Below are 18114 nucleotides of genomic sequence, written 5' to 3'. Positions count from 1 at the left end.
AATCTTTCAACTTTCCTTTTATAAAGTGTTCCTATTCTTGGGTATTATGGAGAATTTAAGCAACATTAAGCAATAGATTTCAAAAGAGATTTTTTGTTTCTGGCATTAGAAAATGAAAAAATGTGTGTTTGCTCTTTGATGTCTCAAAATATATTTTTTGGTCCAATTTTTTCTTTTTATTGCTACTCATCCTTAACTGGGACAAGAGCTAGTATGGTCTATTGCTTGCCTTCAAAAAGAATGGAATTTCCTAGCTCCCCTGCTTTTACCTGTTTGAATTTGCATGTTAGATTTCAAGCAGAAGGATAAAATGAAGTTTAGAAGCCTTAGTCAAATTTCTGGTGGCTGACATTTATTTGTCTAATGGGTACCCCATAGACCTATACTGTTCAATACAGTAGCCACTAGCCACATGCAGCTACAAATTAACTAAAACGAAATAAACTTAAAATGTAGTTTGCCATTTGTACTAGACACATTTCAAGTGTTCAGCAGCCTCTGAGTGCAGACATGGGAAGTTTCCACCTTTGCAGAAAGTGAGATTCATCTGCTTTTCATTGCAGTTATCTGACGGTGGGAAGGTGAATTTATTTGTGTAAAACTAAAATATTCCAGTTCTTTTTCTATGCAAGAAACAGAAAATGGAAGACTACAGTCCCCCATGGGTATTTCTCCCCTTGTTCGTCCCACCTCCTTCAGGGTATTACAGTCTTCCAAAGGGTAAGACATGCCCATTTGCTCACTTTCTTTGTTGGCCTCTGCTGGGGGTTTGATTCTCAGAGAGGATGTTCTGAGAAAGAGATCAATTCCCAGGAAGAGAGTCTGGTGGAGGGATGCAGGTGTGGGTGGGAAAACAGGAAACCTGAAGGGCCAGGCCACTGCAGACCCAGCAGCTACACCTTGGAGGAGCTACACCTTGCTGGTGGTTGACAAAAGCCCATGTGGCTCGGGAAGGGACACGGGGGAGAAATGAAAGCCTCCTTGGTGTCTGCATGGCCATAGATACTGCACCTCAAATCTTTCTCTGGTTGTTGCTCAAAGCGAGACCATCCACCAACTTCCATGTCTCTAGAGAGATTGTAACTCCACTTGTCTTCCATATGTCAAAGGTTGTTCCACTGGAAATGGAGAAGGAAATGGCAACCCACTCCAGTACTCTTGCCTGGAAAATCCCATGGACGGAGGAGTCTGGTAAGCTACAGTCCATGGGGTCGCAAAGAGTTGGACACGACTGAGCGACTTCACTTTCACTTTTCTTTTCACTTTCTTTTGGGGAGTTTGGAAGGGCAAACAAGTGTTGGAATCCAGAGGTTGTTCTCCAGATTCAAAATGGATAGTTCATCAGGCCCCAAAACAGTTCAACACATATGTATTGAAAGTTAAACACACAATTCCTTCCCACAATAAAATATGATCATGCCTAAAGCAATACCCCAAGTCACTGGCCTGCCTGCTAAGAACATATGAAGGCTGGGCTGTTTCCTGACATTGAGACTGAGCACCCAGTCTTCCTGCTCAAGAAAAGCCTTGATTTGTTTCTGTTGTAAAAACTGGCATCACATTCTGTGTCAGGTGGAAGGGATGTGCAAAACAGAGGCTGACCTTGGTGACAAGAAAGAAAACACACAGAATCGGATGGGAGGGTTTTACCAGGGAGGCCAACGCTCTCCTCCAACTCATCTCAGAGGAACGGAGACAAACCTTCCTCCATTGTGACTTTACAAATCCCTCTGTTACTCTATTTATTTGGCTGCATAGGGTCTTAGTGGTGGCACACAGGATCTTCATTTCATCACGTGGGATCTTTCCTTGTGGAGCATAAACTGGCTAGTTGCAGCTACGGGCTTAGTTGCCCTGAGGCATGTGGGATCTTAGTTGCCCAGTCGGGGATCGAACCTGCGTCCCCTGCATTGCAAGACGGGATTCTTAACCACTGGACCACCAGGGAATCCCTATGACTGCTGTCTTTATCTCAGCCCCTGTGTCAGAGGCCAGAAAACTTTTTTTTTTTTTCTCTAAAGGGTCAGATAGCAGGTCTTCTGGGCTTTGTGGGTCAGGTGGTCCTGATTTTGTAGCATGGAAATAGCCCTGTGATTATTAAGTCACTTCAGTTGTGTCCACTTTTGTGACCCTATGGGCTGCAACCTGCTCATGGGGCTCCTCTGTCCCTAGGATTCTCCAGGCCAGAATACTGGAGTGGGTTGCCAGGCCCTCCTCCAGGGGATCTTCCTGATGCAGGGATCGAACCCAAGTCTCGCAATGGCAGGCAGATTCTTCACCACCAGCGCCACCTAGGAAGCCTGGAAACAGCCCTTCTTCAGTACATATGTTAATGAGTGCCTGTGCTCAATTGCACTTTGCAAATGAGGACAGAGATTTGGATTCCATATAACTTTCACGTATCGCAAAACATTACTCTTCTACCTATATTGCTTAACTCTATAAAATTATAGAAACTTTTCTTAGCTTGCAGGCTGTATGAAAAATTTGGAGGGCCCCATGTGAGCTGTGGGTCATCATTTGCTGACCTCTTCCATTAAATCACTAACCTCTCCCATTAAATCACAGACCAGAAGTCTTCTGAGACAATTCAGAGCCTATTGGAGCAACAGACAAAGGAGAAAAGTACACAAGAGTGAGTTTCCAGCCCTGCTACACCTCATCACCCTCCCCCCCATCCCCATGTTCACACCCTGCTCTCATCTCAGGCTTTCCTCAAAATTGTGGTTTTCCAAGAACTCACGCTGCCTTTCAGGCTATGGGAACCTCCACAATGACAATGATTCACTCAGAAAGCTGCCTTCCTGTCTCCCAGGATGGGGAGGATCCAGAGGATTAGCAGGAAATTCGTCTACTTTGAATACATTGCTCAGTCAGATCTAAGATCGCCTCTTCATTTGGGTAAATCTCTTCTCCTTTAAAATGCAACTCACTTTTGGATTGGTCTACTGAGTTGAAAATCATTAGAGTGGGGGCCAAATTCCTCTTGCCCAGGCCCTCTGCTTTCTCAGGCATTTCTGCATGAAACAGATGAAAGGAAAACAGGTAAAAAATAAAGACACCTCATTTCAGAAAAGTTACCACCTCATTTCCGAATTCCTGCTCCGCCACTCTTTCTCAAAGGCCTGGAGCTGTGCCTTTCTAACCTGTTCAGCCTGGCAGGACTCAGGCTGCAAAGTTTCCAGCACTGAAGTTCTCCCAAGACAGAAGAGGGGGCCAGCCTGTTTAACTCCAGCTGCAAACACCCCTGCTTCCTGCACAAAAGCCGCCCAGGATTTGAGGAGCATTTCCTTGCTGGCCCCAGGTCCAGGCAGCCCCTACAGCTGAAATACACCCATGTTGGCTGCTGTCACTACAAACACCAGCCGGTAATTAAACCTGGCAGGGGCCAGGGGTGGTAGCCCCGAGAGCTGGTGCTGCCTTGAGAGCCCAAAGAACAGAAAATCAATAAAATATGGTGAGCTGGTGTTCTAGTTCCAGCCTACTTACCTAATAAAGGGCATCATAGTCTACTTATTCTGTCTGATCCTCAACCATCTATAAAACAAGAACGATTAGATCAGTGTTCTTGTGGAACAGGGTGGAGGGGACACACCAAATTATGCTGGGAAAGATTGAAGGCAGGAGGAGAAGGGGACGACAGAGGATGAGATGATGGATGGCATCACCGATTTGATGGACTTGAGTTTGAGTAAGTGTTGTGAGTTGGTGATGGACAGGGAAACCTGGCGTGCTGCAGTCCATGGGGTTGCAAAGAGTCAGACACAACTGAGTGACTGAAATGAACTGAAAACTGTAAGAACTTTGGAATAAACAAAGGACGGATGAGTTAAGATTTACCTGGGAGACCAATGAGACCCCCAAGCCAAAATGCTGAAATACCCAAAACGGGGAGGAGAAAAGAACAGCTAGGATGGAGATTAGTTTTTATTTTCCCTACCCATTCTTCTACCTTTTCCCTCTGTAAACCATGAACCTTGAGCAAATAATCTCCAAAGGCTGGGATTGGTTTCCCCAGTGGCTCAGTGGTAAACAATCTGCCTGCAATGCAGGAGACCCAGATTTGATCCCTGGGTGGGGAAGATCTCCTGGAGAAGGGCATGGCAACCCACTCCAGTCTTCTTGCCTGGAGAATTCCATGGACAGAGGAGTCTAGCAGGCTACAGTCCTTGGGGTCTCAAGAGTCAGGTAGGACTGAGTGACTAACACTTTCGCTTTCAAGGGTGGAGTGGGCCAGAGAAAAGGAGGAAGGGGTCACCACTGGCATGAGATGCTCACTGCTGAGGTTTCCTGTCCTTGAACCATTTCCCTCCTCCTTCCCTCTAGCCTCATCCTCTGCAGCTCAACCGGTGCTGCCCGTCAGCACTCGGGGGTTTTCCACGCCGGCAAGGCTGGTATGAAGTCCTGCACATACAATGGAAGAAGTGACTTCAGAGTTCTTTGGAAATACTATACCCACGGAGGGAAATCAGAAGAACAAGGAAAAGAGCATTTTAAAATGAGTCGTCTTGTATTTATCTGTATTTATCCAAGTTCACAGTGCTCTTAGCAGGTTGCAAATTAATACTTTGGGCCAGATTCTGAATAAGCCACAGGGGACTGACAAGAACCTTCATGCCTGGAAACTGAGAAGGCCTGATGGATCAGCTGTCACTGCCTCTGTTTGGCTGGCAGTTAGAGTTTGTGCCAAGCCATTTCTCCACATTATCAAAGTCATGGGGTATTTTACATCTTTCAATAACACTCACCATTTGGCAGGCTAATGCATGCCCTTTTCCCTGCCAGTTTGCTAGCTCATGTCTTCGCTGGTAACCCAACACAGTCCGGGTTAGTTATCTCTCCCAGCCCAGCTGGAGAATAATGGGGAGAAGCAGAAGATACCTTTACATGGTGATCAGGAAAAAAAATAAAATAAAATCTTAGATTTCTGGGACTGAAAAAGACTTCCAAGCAGAGGGCACCAAGAAGGAACAGAGGGAGGGGTCTGAGCCTCCCACTGATGGAGTAGGCCAGTAAGGGGTGGTGTGCATTTTTTGGAAAGAACTTCAAAAAAGAAAAAGAATAATAGTCAGTCTGCTTTTTATTAGCCAGGCACCAATAATTCTAAACAATTCTTCCAGCTGGGTGGGTGCTCCCTCAGCCCCCATAAGGTGTAGTTGCTTGAGAGCCGAGTGAATGAGCCCAATCCTTTTATTTACTGAGGAGGGACGTGAAGGACCTGGTATCTCGCCAATGGCCCCTGAGCTGGTGCATGTCATAGAACCCGGGTCTCTCTGCTGCCCCCCAGAGGTCTTTCCGCTCCATTACACTGGCAGACCCCCAGTGAGAAAACCCTGGATGAACGCAGTAGATGGACAAAATCGGATCATGCTAACCAAATGAAATCTGAGAATCCGGGAAAAAAGCCCAGAGCAACTGCCCTCAGTCCTTGTCTTGTTTACGAGCCATATTTGAGAATTTTCAATCTTAAAACTCCCTTTCTCTATCCTATCTTCATTTATGTAAAAATAGATTTCCTTTTCATATTGGAAAATATAACTATGCTCATATAGGTTCATTTCCCTTTTAAAACCATGGTGAGACCTTTCTGATTTCCTGTGTGATTGTGTAGTGAGTACGAATCGCAGTTCTCAAAGACAGGTGTGCAAAGAATATTGCTGTTGTTGTTGTCTTTTTTAATTTAAAAATCGGTTTAATTTAGACTCACAGCTTTCATCCCACCCAGCAAGCAGGAAGCTCAAGTTCAGGTATTTAGGGGCTCTCCTGTTTCAAGGTTTTACTGACTTTAAAATAATGTACAATGTGAGAGTTTTAAGTTACATTTTATTGGGGGCAAAATGAGGACTATAGCCCGAGAGACAGCATTTCATATAGCTCTGCGAAACTGCTCCAAAGAGGTAGGGGGAAGGTCAGTATATATGTGATTTTCATGAAGCGGGGCTACATGCAATCAAGCACATTTTTTTTTTTTTTTTGCAGATTGTTTCTGCTAGTCTTGTGAGAATTAGTGTTAGCCATGAGGAGCAGATGTCACCATGAAGGAGCTTAATGATTTTCTAGGTATAAGGATATTTAACAACTGGGTTTATAAAATCAGCTCCTGAAAGTATCTATCTTCAGACCTGTTCTGCCAGTTTTTTCCCAGAGCACAGAGTGCCTCATTCCTGATCTCCATCCTGAACTCCTTTCAGGGGGTGTTGTAAGTCATCTGCAGCAGAGCTCCCTGATTTAATCCTTGTAGAGTAAGATTTAACCCTTATAGAGGTAGATGGCCGGCTTCCTTGGTGGCTCAGTGGTAAAGAATCTGCCTGCCAATGCAGGAGACACAGGAGACTCAGGTTTGATCCTTAGGTGGAGAAGATCCCTTGGCGTAGGAAATAGCAGCCCACTCCAGTGTTCCTGTCTGGGAAATTCTTGCCTGGTGGGCTACCGTCCATAGGGGTTTCAAAGAGTCAGGCATGACTAAGTTACTGAGCAGGCAAGTACGACCAAGGTAGGCGGCAAGTGCCCAAGGCAATTGCCAGTGTGTAGTTGACAGTGTCCACCCTCCAGCCCCTTCTTTGCAGTTGGGTCATCCTGCTACGAAGTCCCACTGCCCCCCACCTCACAGCCCCTTCACTTACTTTCACTCCTTGACCTCCTTCCAAGAGAGTTTCCAGTTTCCCGGATGACATTTCTCCCCTGATGCAATTCAGTGGGGGATTTGTTGTTGAATTTCCTGGCATTTTAATATTAATTATCACACGTGATTTTTTTTTTTCCCTATTGAAGTGAATTATTTCTCTCCTGGGCTTTCCTGCTCAGAGACATGTTATTTAAGGGCCAACTGGAAAAGGAATTCATCCAAGGAAATGCACCCAGAAGCCAAGAGAAAGGCGTGCGTAGGAGGAATCTGACCAACACCTACGTCAGGAGTGATTTCGTATTTGATTTATCCACATGAGGTCGATGAATTCGCTACCCAGGGAGTCGTATCTCCTTGAGTTATTTTCCAGTCTGACATCCCTCTGCCCACATCGCCAACTTTCCACCGAAAAGTGAAAATCACTTGTTTATTCACAATCTTTGCCTTCCCTTACTCCCTCCACCTGTCAAACATTTGTCAAATGCCAAGCCTTCTCCCACCCCTGCTTTGCCAACCAGAGAGATGAAATGGAAGAAAAGAATTCTAGGGCACAGGGAGCTGGCAGAAACTGGGGATAAACAGGAGTAGGTGACGAGGTCAAGGGGCAAAGTTCAGGCTCTGATGAGTGTGTCACTCTGACCCTCTCCCCTGAGGTTCAGATCAGGAAGGAAATACTTAGAATGCTTTCTACTCCTGCGCTTTTTTTTTTTTTTCTAAACAATTTGCATAACAGCTTCACATAAATAATCTCCTTTATTTCTCACGATAGCCCAGTGAGGCAGGCACTTTATAGATAAACACTTTTTTTTTTTTGAGAGGGAGAACTACTTCAAATTATATTTTGTTTATACAAAAGAGGCATATTTAGCAAAAGTCATGCTGAGAAAAGAGTCACTATGGCCCAGGAGGAAAATGGCAGGGAGGGGATAGGCCTTCTGAGGCCCTGCTGGGGGAGAAGGGGCCTGGGAAGAGTGGAAAGAAGTCCTGGGTAAGTGCTGAGAAAAGAATCAACTCCAGTTGGATCAATACCATTGGTAGGTCATGGGTGGGATCCACAGTGACCTCGCTGCTAAACAAATAGGACTTTAGCAAGAAGTGCCCAGCTCTGGATCATTCATTAGATTTTTAAAAATATATATCTTTGAATATGTGTTTACTTGACTGCATTGGGTCTTAGTTGTGGTACGTGGGATCTTCACTGCGTCACGTGGGACCTTTCACTGTGGTGCATGGACTCTCCAGCTGTGGCACTCAGGCCTAGTTGTCCTGAGGCATGTGAGATCTTAGTTCCCCGACCAGGAATAGGACCCAAGTTCCTTGTCCTGCAAGCCAGATTCTTAACCACTGGACCACCAGGGAAGTCCCATTCATTAGATTAATAGCAGGGTGGGACTGAACGACCAGCTCCTTTCTCCTATGATCTAGGGATTGGAGCCGAGCATGGTGAGAAAACCTAGTTTTGGAACCAGCAAGACCTCAAGTCAAATCCTAACTTCAGTCCATAGTAGCTCTGTGACTATGGGGAATTTTTTTGTGATTCTCTGTTGAGAATTGTCCATTTTTCATGAGTTTTCTTGTGAAGATTAGATGAGTTGATAAAGTATCAGTATGTCCTCAGTACAACAGTTGGTACTTAAGATGGGCTTGATCTCTAACAGAAGGACCCCATTCATTCCAGGATCCAGAGACACACAGACAATTAAAAACAAACAAGCAGAGATTGGATAAGAAATGAATCAAAGTGTGTTATCCATGCTGGGATTTCCTAGTTCCGCAAATGAGTGCAAGAAGCTTTAGTCTTTAGATAGACTTAGAATCCTTGCTTGGCATCACGTCGCAGCCTGGCGCTGACACAGCGGGTCCCGCAAAACGAGTGCTTGCCAAACCTCTGCTGCTTTGTACACATGCGCACGGTTCTGCTATAGGCTTCAAAATCCAGGTGGCCGTGTTGAGCTCGTTCCATATGTTTGCATAAGCTCTTCTCCGGAATTTAGGATAGAGCTATTGGCTCATTTATGCGTTTATCTAGTCCCCATTTTGGGAAGCTAGCCTGGCTTTTCTCTTGAAACTGCTAGTCCTAGATTGAATATTGCTTTCCGACCTTGCTTAGGTGAGTAACAAATTAGAGAGATGAGGAAGTAGTAACTTAAACGTATTCTGAACCTCGCTGGGGACCGGATGGGTGGAAGCTTGGAGTCCAGCGCTGGCACAAGGATATCCTCGGAGTGCCGTGTTTTATTTCCACACCTGATGTTTGCTTCCATGAGGGAAAGCTTAGGGAGTATAGCATCCCTCGCTCTGTCTTACTCCTTGGCTTACTCTGCCTCAGGGAGGGAGAGTGGTAAATCTGATCGGAAGCTGAGCAGAATAAATTATCTGTCTATTTCATCTCCTCCGTATTCCACTATGAACGTTTACTTTTTACTGTGATGGTCTCTGCCCTGGCAAGGCAGCTAGGTACCCAAGTGGCCCCAGGTACCGAGGGCTGTCCTGGTTCAGCAAGGCCATCCCAGGTGTATGAATTTGCCTGATTTCGGCTAAAATATCAGGAAGACAAAATGCGCATACGTATATCGGTAAAAAAGGTGAAATTTGGCAGCTGTCTGTCTTTGTTTAACTGCTTAATTTGTTCAAAATTAAGGCAGAGAGAAAAAAAAAATGTGTTATTTTCCTCCTTCAAATACTTGGTGGTCTAGCCTTCACCCTATGTCCTAAAGCAACCTACTTCAAAAGGTCTATTGGAGTGTTCCGGCCACTTCCATATTAAGTGGGATATAATAAAATAAGAATAGGCTAGAAGGGGAAATGGGGGTGTTGGCTTATATTGAATGTGCCTGTGGGCATGATTGTCCACAATCATGGGCTCATATCTATAATTGTTCTCATTATTAAAAATAACTGCACCAAACTGAAGTAGGTCAGAGCCCACATGCCTCTGATGGTTAATGTATTCTGTTAAAGTGGGTTCAAAGTCCACTCTGCCTTGCTAGTTCCATAGAAGCAAAAACCTCTTTTGAGACATGGTAGCCTTGGGAGACCATCTCACAAATCCATTTTATTCATCACTGGGGACACCTCCTGTGTAAATGGATCCATACACGTCCATTCCCACTGGAAGGAAAGCAGTTCAGAGTGCTGTCTTGTGTATAATAAAAATAGAAATGATCACAGTATTGCCTATATCCAATAGAACAGCTATATCCATTTGCAGACATCAGTGTGAAAAAGGAGAGTATTTATTAAGGAAATATCTCTTGCTTATCTGCTGTGGAGATAGGTCCTCTAGTAGAAACAGACAAATACACGCTGGGATCCCCAGGAATGCTTAACTACCAGGATGCAGTCTGAGAAAGTGAAGTCGCTCAGTCGTGTCTGACTCTTTGCGGCCCCATGGACTGTAGCCTATCAGGCTCCTCCATCCATAGACTTTTCCAGGCAAGAGTACTGGAGTGGGTTGCCATTCCTGGACAATTAGCTAGACAAGTAGATATGAAAAGTAGCAGGATAGAAGAGATGGTAAATGCTAGGAAAGTTCTTTGCAAACTGGGAGGTTAATGGGCGTTCTGAGAAGAGGTGAGCAGGATCTTAGCAGTGAGGTGGCGGCAACAATACAGGAAAGTACAGTTGGGAAACAGTGTCCGAGTCACGGGCACAGCACGTGCAGAAGCTGTAGGATGAAAATTACCAGGAGTTCTGCCTGTGGGTGGACTAACTTGATGGCCATGATTTTGTTAAGACTGAGCAAGAGATTAAGTGAGAACACTGCCTGGGGACCAGCTCCTGGAATGGTTTGAAAGCTGAGTTGAAAGGATTTGAACTTTACCCAGGAAATAATGCTGAGTCATAGAGGGGAATGTTATGATGAAAGTATATAGATTTTTAGATGGAAAAAGGATAGATTGATGGAAGAGAACCTGGAGGGAAGCTATTAACTGGATGATGGATGAATTGAAAGAGCAGGAGATTAGCTAGCATAGTTTAGGCTTGGAAAGGTGTAGTCGTTAGGACTTAATGACGGCTTACCTATGAGGAAGCAGGGGGTGGAAAGTTAGACCTAGCAAAAACCTTCAGACGAGATGTCTGAGAACGTGATGTCACCGTGGAAAGCTGGGAAAATCTCAGTTCAAGCAGATGGCGCATCCATTGGGTGCGGCTCACCTGCTCTCACCCTCTGTGGCCAAAGGCACGAAGGCTTTCTCTTGCAGACTCAGCACCACTGAGAACCCAGAAACTCAAGCTGCACACAAGCCCCCTCTCTCCAGTGGGGAGATGTTGCCCTTGTCTGCTGGTCTCATGGCCCTGACCTACGTTCCCCACGTGTCACAGCCACCTGAGTGCTCGGGTGATCAAGAATCAGAATTTGATATTTCTATTCCAGGTCTGCATTGGCTCTACAAGCTCTCATTTCTGAGACCATTCACTTCAATGACACTTTGCCACGTCCCTGCTACCTTTTATCCTTTTATCACAGGGCTGCATCTTGCTTCCGGCTCATTCTGCCTCCCCTGGATTTACCATCCTGATTTACCATCATATCATCTTCCTGATGCTAAGAACTGCTGCCACTCATCCCTCTGGTCCCAGCTGAATCAGATCCTTTGACGAAGGAAGCCAGTTTGGGATGGATTTGAGCTTGGATCTCAGTCCTTCTCTTTCTCCAGAGGTGATTAACTCTTCTTTCTTCACTTGCTCTACCAGTCTTTGGTATCAGAGCAAACCCACTACTTGGTTCCTTGAAACGTCTGTGAGACGAGGGACTACGGCTATTCCCTTCGTGATGGTTAATGATGAAAGTGTAACACATAATCAAAATGTCAGGGAGGGGCTTCCCTGGTGGAAAAGTGGTTAAGAACCTGCCTTCCAGTTCAGGGGACGCAGGTTCGATCCCTAGTGGGAGAACTAAGATCCCACATGCAGCAGTGCAACTAAGCTCCACTCAGCCAACTTACAGAAGCCTGCACTTACCACACGGAGAATCCCATGTCACAATGAAGAACCTGCTGCTGCCGCTGCTAAGTCACTTCAGTTGTGTCTGACTCTGTGCGACCCCATAGACGGCAGCCCACCAGGCTCCTCCGTCCCTGGGATTCTCCAGGCAAGGATACTGGAGTGGGTTGCCATTTCCTTCTCCAATGCATGCATGCATGCTAAGCTGCTGCAAGCCCCAAAAAAGACCCAACATATAAAAAAAAAAAAAATGTCAGGAAGGTAGCCAGCCTAAGATATTGAAGCTGACACAGGAGATCAACGTTTAGACATACAGAGTTTGGCATTATCTCCATAGACAAACACATCATTATGGTTGCCTGCTATATCACTTCAGTCATATCTAACTCTTGGCAACCTCATGGACTGTAGCCATGGGATTCTCCAGGCAAGAATACTGGAGTGGGTAGCCATATCCTGCTCCAGAGGATCTGCCCAATCCAGGGATTGAACCCACGTCTCTTACATCACCTGCCCTGGCAGGTGGGTTCTTTACCACTAGCACCACCTGGAAAGCCCTTCATTTTCGTTCCTGTGGCTCAGATGGTAGAGAAGATGGTAAAGACCCAAATGCAGCCAAATAAATATTTTAAAAGTTGCACATGCTATTTATTCAGACAGTGCTACTGTACGTCGGTGGCTAAGTTGGAGAAGAATTTGCCTGCGATGCGGGAGACGCGGGTTCGAGCCCTGGGTTGGGCTGGGAAAATCCCAGTACTCTTGAGGGGTGGGAAATCCCAGCCTGGCTGGGTACGGTCCATGGGGTCGCAAAGAGTCCGATGCAGCCAACAACAGCACAAAGTAAATGCCAGGTAGACATGGACAAGTGAGCAACGAGACTAACAGCAAAATTCTGCATCACAGATCATCCCAATTTTTATTATCTTTTTAGAAATAAGACACTGGTGAAAAGTTGCTGTACTTGGGAAAGGACAGAGCATGATTTCTACCTCCATACTTTTCTGAGAAAAAGAGAGTTAAAACTGAGCAGAGATTAAAAGCCTGAATGGTGAGAGAGTCTAACGTTAGGGACACAGGAGGGAGAAGAGGAGAATTAGCCGTGGAAGAAGGATGAAGAGAGCTGACAGGCGTGCAGTTGTGCGGGGTCAGAGGGGACGGCCCTACAGAGGTGTTGGGGAGACTGGCAAACCCACTTCCCTGCCCGGAAGGCATGGCTCTTTCCCATTCTCTCTGCCCTTTTTCAGAAGAGTTTGCAATGGCAAAGCAATGTAAGAGGACAGCCTTTGGTCTTGTGTGTTTCTCTTTGGACAGAGGATTCCAAGCAGGAGTCCCTCCCCTCCCAGAACTGATGATGAGAAGATAGAAGTTCAGTGGGGTCACTAGGCAGGGCACCTTGGCCAGAGGCTCCCAGGCTCACGTGCCTTGTCCAGAGGCTCCCAGGCTCACTGAAGGTCCCCAGGGGAGGAATAGAGAAGACGTGAAAAGCTTCCCATTCAATATCAAACAAAAATATCTCGTGGCCTCAAGCCAGTAGATATTCTGGGACCAGCCTTTATTCCAGCCTCTTACAGGTAACCAGCTGGAAGTCTTTTTGAAGAGCTGGACTATTCAACCTCTGAGATGAAGGATCTGCTATTTAACGGGGAGGCTGCTTTTCACTGCAGAGGTGGAATACAAAGTCCTTGGCTTATTCTCCAGGAATTCTCATACATTCTTGATATAACAGGCTTAGTGGACAGAGACCTATTAAGGAGCAATGTTTTCAAAATATTGTTCTTGATGTGGACCACTGTTAAAGTCTTTATTGAATTTTTTTTACAATATTGCTTCTGTTTTATGTTTTGGTTTTTTGGCCATGAGACACGTGCGATTTTAGCTCTTGAATCAGGGGTCAAACCTCTATCCCCTCTATTGGAAGCTAAAGTCTTAACCACTGGATTTCCAGGAAAGTCCCTGGGAATACATATGTTTTAAGTATAACAATAAATAGGTATGTAGATGGGCAGATTTGAAGAGTAGGAGACAGAATTCTGTATCACCAGGGTAGCCAACCTCTCCTGATGAAAAGTCAAAAGGAAATACTTGAATTCTTGTTTCCCAGCCAGGATGGATTTCTGTTGACGAACTAGAGAAAACAGGATCAGATCGTCTTAATTATTTAATTTGACTCTGAGTAGAGGAAGGCTCAAGTGTGATGAGGGAAGGGCTAGATCGCAGGGTCTGCCACTAAACTTGGCACCCTCACATGTCTGCCGACCTCAGGTCTTCTTAAAAGGTGTTTATAAGGTACTGGGCAAAGCACTGCGTCTGGATTCCAACCTCTCCATAGTATTTGGGGACCCAAGGCATCGGATGGATAAATACAGGGCGGAACCTGACAACGAAGGTCAAAAGACATGAGTTCAAGTTCTGTGTCTTTACTGTTCGTGTGATTCTGCAAATCACTAAAATTCTTTGAATCTTCGTTCACAAATCTGAAAACCGAAACGGTTCCTGTGTGCCTTAGGGTTGTCACCAAGATTGAATGAGTTAACACATGAGAAAATCTTGGTAAACTCTACAAGCACCAGGAAAGGGGCAGGTAAAACATTTGCTGGAGTATAGTTGCTTTACAATGGTGTGTTAGCTTCTACTGTACAATGAAGGGAATCAGCTAGCTATGTGTACACGTGTATCCCTTCCTCTTGGACCCCCCTTCCACCCCACCCGTCCACCCCTCTAGGTCATCATCACAGAGCACCAAGCTGAACTCCAGTGCTATGCAGCAGGCTCCCATTAGCTATCCACTTTACACATGGTGGTGCATATATGTGAATCCTAAGCCCCACTCACCCCACACAACCCTTTCCCCGCTCCTTGTGTCCCCACGTCTGTCTCTACATCTGTGTTTCTAGTCCTGCCCTGCAAATAGGTTCCTCTGCACCAATTTTTTTCTAGGTTCCACACATGTGGATTAATTTACTGTATTTGTTTTGCTTTCTGACTGACTTCACTTTGTATGACAGATTCTAGGGCCATCCACATCTCGACAAATTTTTAAAGCACCGGTGGCTCTTTGGAAACATTCCAGCTTGACAAAATCAAATCACTAACATTATCACCAAAAGCACTGGGAAATCGTACTTTCCCGGTGGCTCGGCAGTAAAGAATCTGTCTGCAATGCAGGAGTTATAGAAGACACAGGTTTGATCCCTGGGTCAGGAAGATCCCCTGGAGAAGGGCATGGCAACCCACTCCAGTATTCTTGCCTGGAAAATCCCATGGACAGAGGAGCCTGGTGGGCTACAGTCTATGGGGTCACAAAGAGTCAGACATGACTGAGCGACTTAGCATAGCATAGCACATGGAGATAATTTATACAACAATTGTTTGACAATATGATTAATTGTAACTTTCAATTACTCAATAAATGATTGAAGTTATTTTTTGTAAGAAATAAAAATAAAGCACAATTGGCTAGAAGGAGATCTCAAAAATTCAGAATCCAGCCTCCAGGAATCTAAACGGCCACCACGTCCTGGAGGAAGAATTCATACCATTAACTTCGTTTCCAAAACAACAAAGATCTTTAGTACTGAGCTTATTGACAGGTTAGTGAAGACTTCTGCTAGGAATGATGTTGAGAAGCTGACAGTTTCTCATTTCTCACTCACATTCATTAGTCAAGATGGAGATACTGCTGATGTTTGCCCACTGATAATGAGACTGGTCACCCAATCTGTGGCACAGGGTTTCCCTTATAAAAACCTTAAGTGGAACTCCTCAGAAGAAATTCACATTTTCCATCTGTTCTACTGACTGCCCAAATTGCATGTAAAATGAAGGCAAACTATCTGTGAGTGCAGCTTATTTTGAGATTGATAGTCATTTATAAACTGATTGACACTGGGTAAGCTATTTAACTGCTTTATATCTGTTACTTCTTTCATCTGCAAAACAATTAATAAATGACACAACCAAGAAGGTTGTGGTGAGAATTAAATGTAATGACACCATGAAGTCCAGGCTACTAAGTGCTAATAAGGCTAAAAACACAGGATTTTTACCATCAACTTCCTGCCCTTCCTTCCTCCACTTACTGCTCAGAAGTTACACGTCAATGAGCTACAGAATTTACAGCACATTTGATTGCATACACTCTTCTAAAAGTTGCAAGTTGTAGTTGGTCTTTTCTTTTTTAATCTTTCCTTCCGAATGTCTTTTCACCTCTCCATTGACACAAAATTTTGAAATCCACAATGTTTGGGCCATGATATGTATTTCCTATTTCATGGACCTTAAAAGTCAGAATTATCTTTTCCAAATGGAGTTTTTAGGATTTCTTGTGAAATGTCCACCAAATCACCTTAATCAGGATATTTCCATTTTAGTATCAAATTTTTAATCAATCCAGAAAAATAGCAATCACAAAATGACAGATTGATGCTGAGTATCTCAAGCTATTTGGTAATTTTCTTCCTGTTTAAAAATAAAGTCTTTAATTAGGATAGTCAGAACTATGGTTTTCCAGTAGTCATGTATGGATGTGAGAGTTGAACCATAAAGAAGGCTGAGTGGTGAAGAATTGATGCTTTCAAACTATGGTGCTGTAGAAGACTCTTGAGAGTCCCTTGGACTGCAAGGATATCCAACCAGTCAATTCTAAAGGAAATCAATCCTGATTATTCATTGGAAGGATTGATGCTGACGCTCTAATACTTTGGCCACCTAATGCAAAGAGCTGACTCTTTGGTAAAGACCTGATGCTGGGAAAGATTGAAGGCAAAAGAAGGGGACAACAGAGGATGAGATAATTGTATGGCATCACTGATTCAATGGACATGAGTTTGAGCAAACCCCCAGAGACAGTGAAGGACAGGGAAGCCTGGCATGCTCCAGTCCATTGAGTCACAAAGAGTCAGACATGACTGAGCAACTGAACAACAAAATATGTACAATCGAATCACTTTGTTGTACACCAGAAATTAACACAATGTTGTAAATCAACTATACTTCAGCAAAAAAATAAAAATAAAAAGAATGGTCTGGAGTATAGAGAAGTATCCTGGCAGGCACCCACTGGGAGAGTAGGAGAGGGCTGCTGGAGGGCGGAATGCGGAGAATAGTGTTAGGCTTTGCTAATTCACCGTATTTTGACATTCTTAGCTTGTGTTCAAGCGTTTGGGCACTGGCCAAAAAATGGGGTCTTAGTGACCAGCGTGGGCTCAGAAATGAGGTCCCAGCATCCACTGTGGTCTTCATCTTGGTGAGTAAGAAGTCCACAAATATTTTTAGGATAGTCAGGGGATTCCTGACAAGGGAGCCATGGGATCCTGGAAGGCATTGGGGGCTGAGAGTCAGTCCCTTCTTCACAGGCTTTGCTCCCTTCTCTAATTCAGTCTTTTAGAATCTTACAGTATTTGTGGGGCGGGGGGTGGGGGGGCGCAGAAAAATCAACACACAGGAAACCATTTATGAGCACTTGATGGCAACATGTGAATATGATGAGTAAGATTCTGAAAGTTATACAGTTAAGCAAAATATTAAAGAACTCTGTTAAGAGGATTTCTCCCGTAAAATTGGAATCTTGTGAATCAGATTGCATAGTCTGAGATCTATTGTATAGATACCAGCCAGGGTCCCTGGCCTTCCCCAATCAATAGAAATTGGTCACAGGCCAGACAAAAAAAAACTCAGGCAAGGCTTTTTTTGGGCCCTTGTTAAAGGGATCAGGGAGGAGGTGAAACCAAGTAACAGGTTCCCTCTCTTGCCCCCTGAAGGCGGGCAAGCTGGTTCCTTATATGGGGTGTGGTGTTGCGCGCAGGGCCCATGTAGGGTACCCTGCTTTTTCTCCAGACATCCTGTTTTTCCTTCCAGCTCTTCAGAAGTGGCAGTTGGATTTTTGGGTCTTCTTGTATCTTTTGTCCATAATTTGCCCCAGTTGCACATGCATGCAGTTATTTTTAGTCCCATATAGTTTCTTTGTATTTTGTTGCTGGAAGAGATGTTTGTCCAGGTGCAAGCCCTGTAGCAAAGCATTCTAGGTCCCAGCCTGTCTCAGTATTTGTCCAATGAAACATTAAGTGAAACTTCTTGGGCCTATTCTCTGCATTCACCACCACCTTCCCAGTCCTGGTAATCCCCCAAATCCCATGATCCTTTGCCTCCCTCATCTCAGAGGGGCAGGGATCCATTGCTTCTAGATCCTGTTCCATTTTGCTTCCTCCAAGCTCTGGTCAAACCTAGGGCAGGCTTAGTGATGATCCCGAATATTCAACTAAACTTTGCCAGAGGGTGTTGGGGAAGGGATGACCCATCAGTCATTTCAATCACTTTGGTTGTTCTGCATTTGCTTAAGGAAGTGAGACCCAAACATTTCGAGGTAGAAGGAAGAATATTGCCATAAGTGAAGCAAGGTCCCCTAACCTCTTTATAGCTCATTATAAACACTGCTTAGAAATATAAACATGAAGGTGGGCGGATAAGTTGAAAGATGGGGACTGACATTCATGTACTACTGTAAATAAAACAGACAGCTAATGAGGACCTACTGTGTACTCTGT

Source organism: Cervus canadensis, chromosome 31 (assembly GCF_019320065.1).
Source record: "Cervus canadensis isolate Bull #8, Minnesota chromosome 31, ASM1932006v1, whole genome shotgun sequence".
NCBI lineage: Eukaryota > Metazoa > Chordata > Mammalia > Artiodactyla > Cervidae > Cervus > Cervus canadensis.
This window is presented reverse-complemented; position numbering follows the sequence as displayed.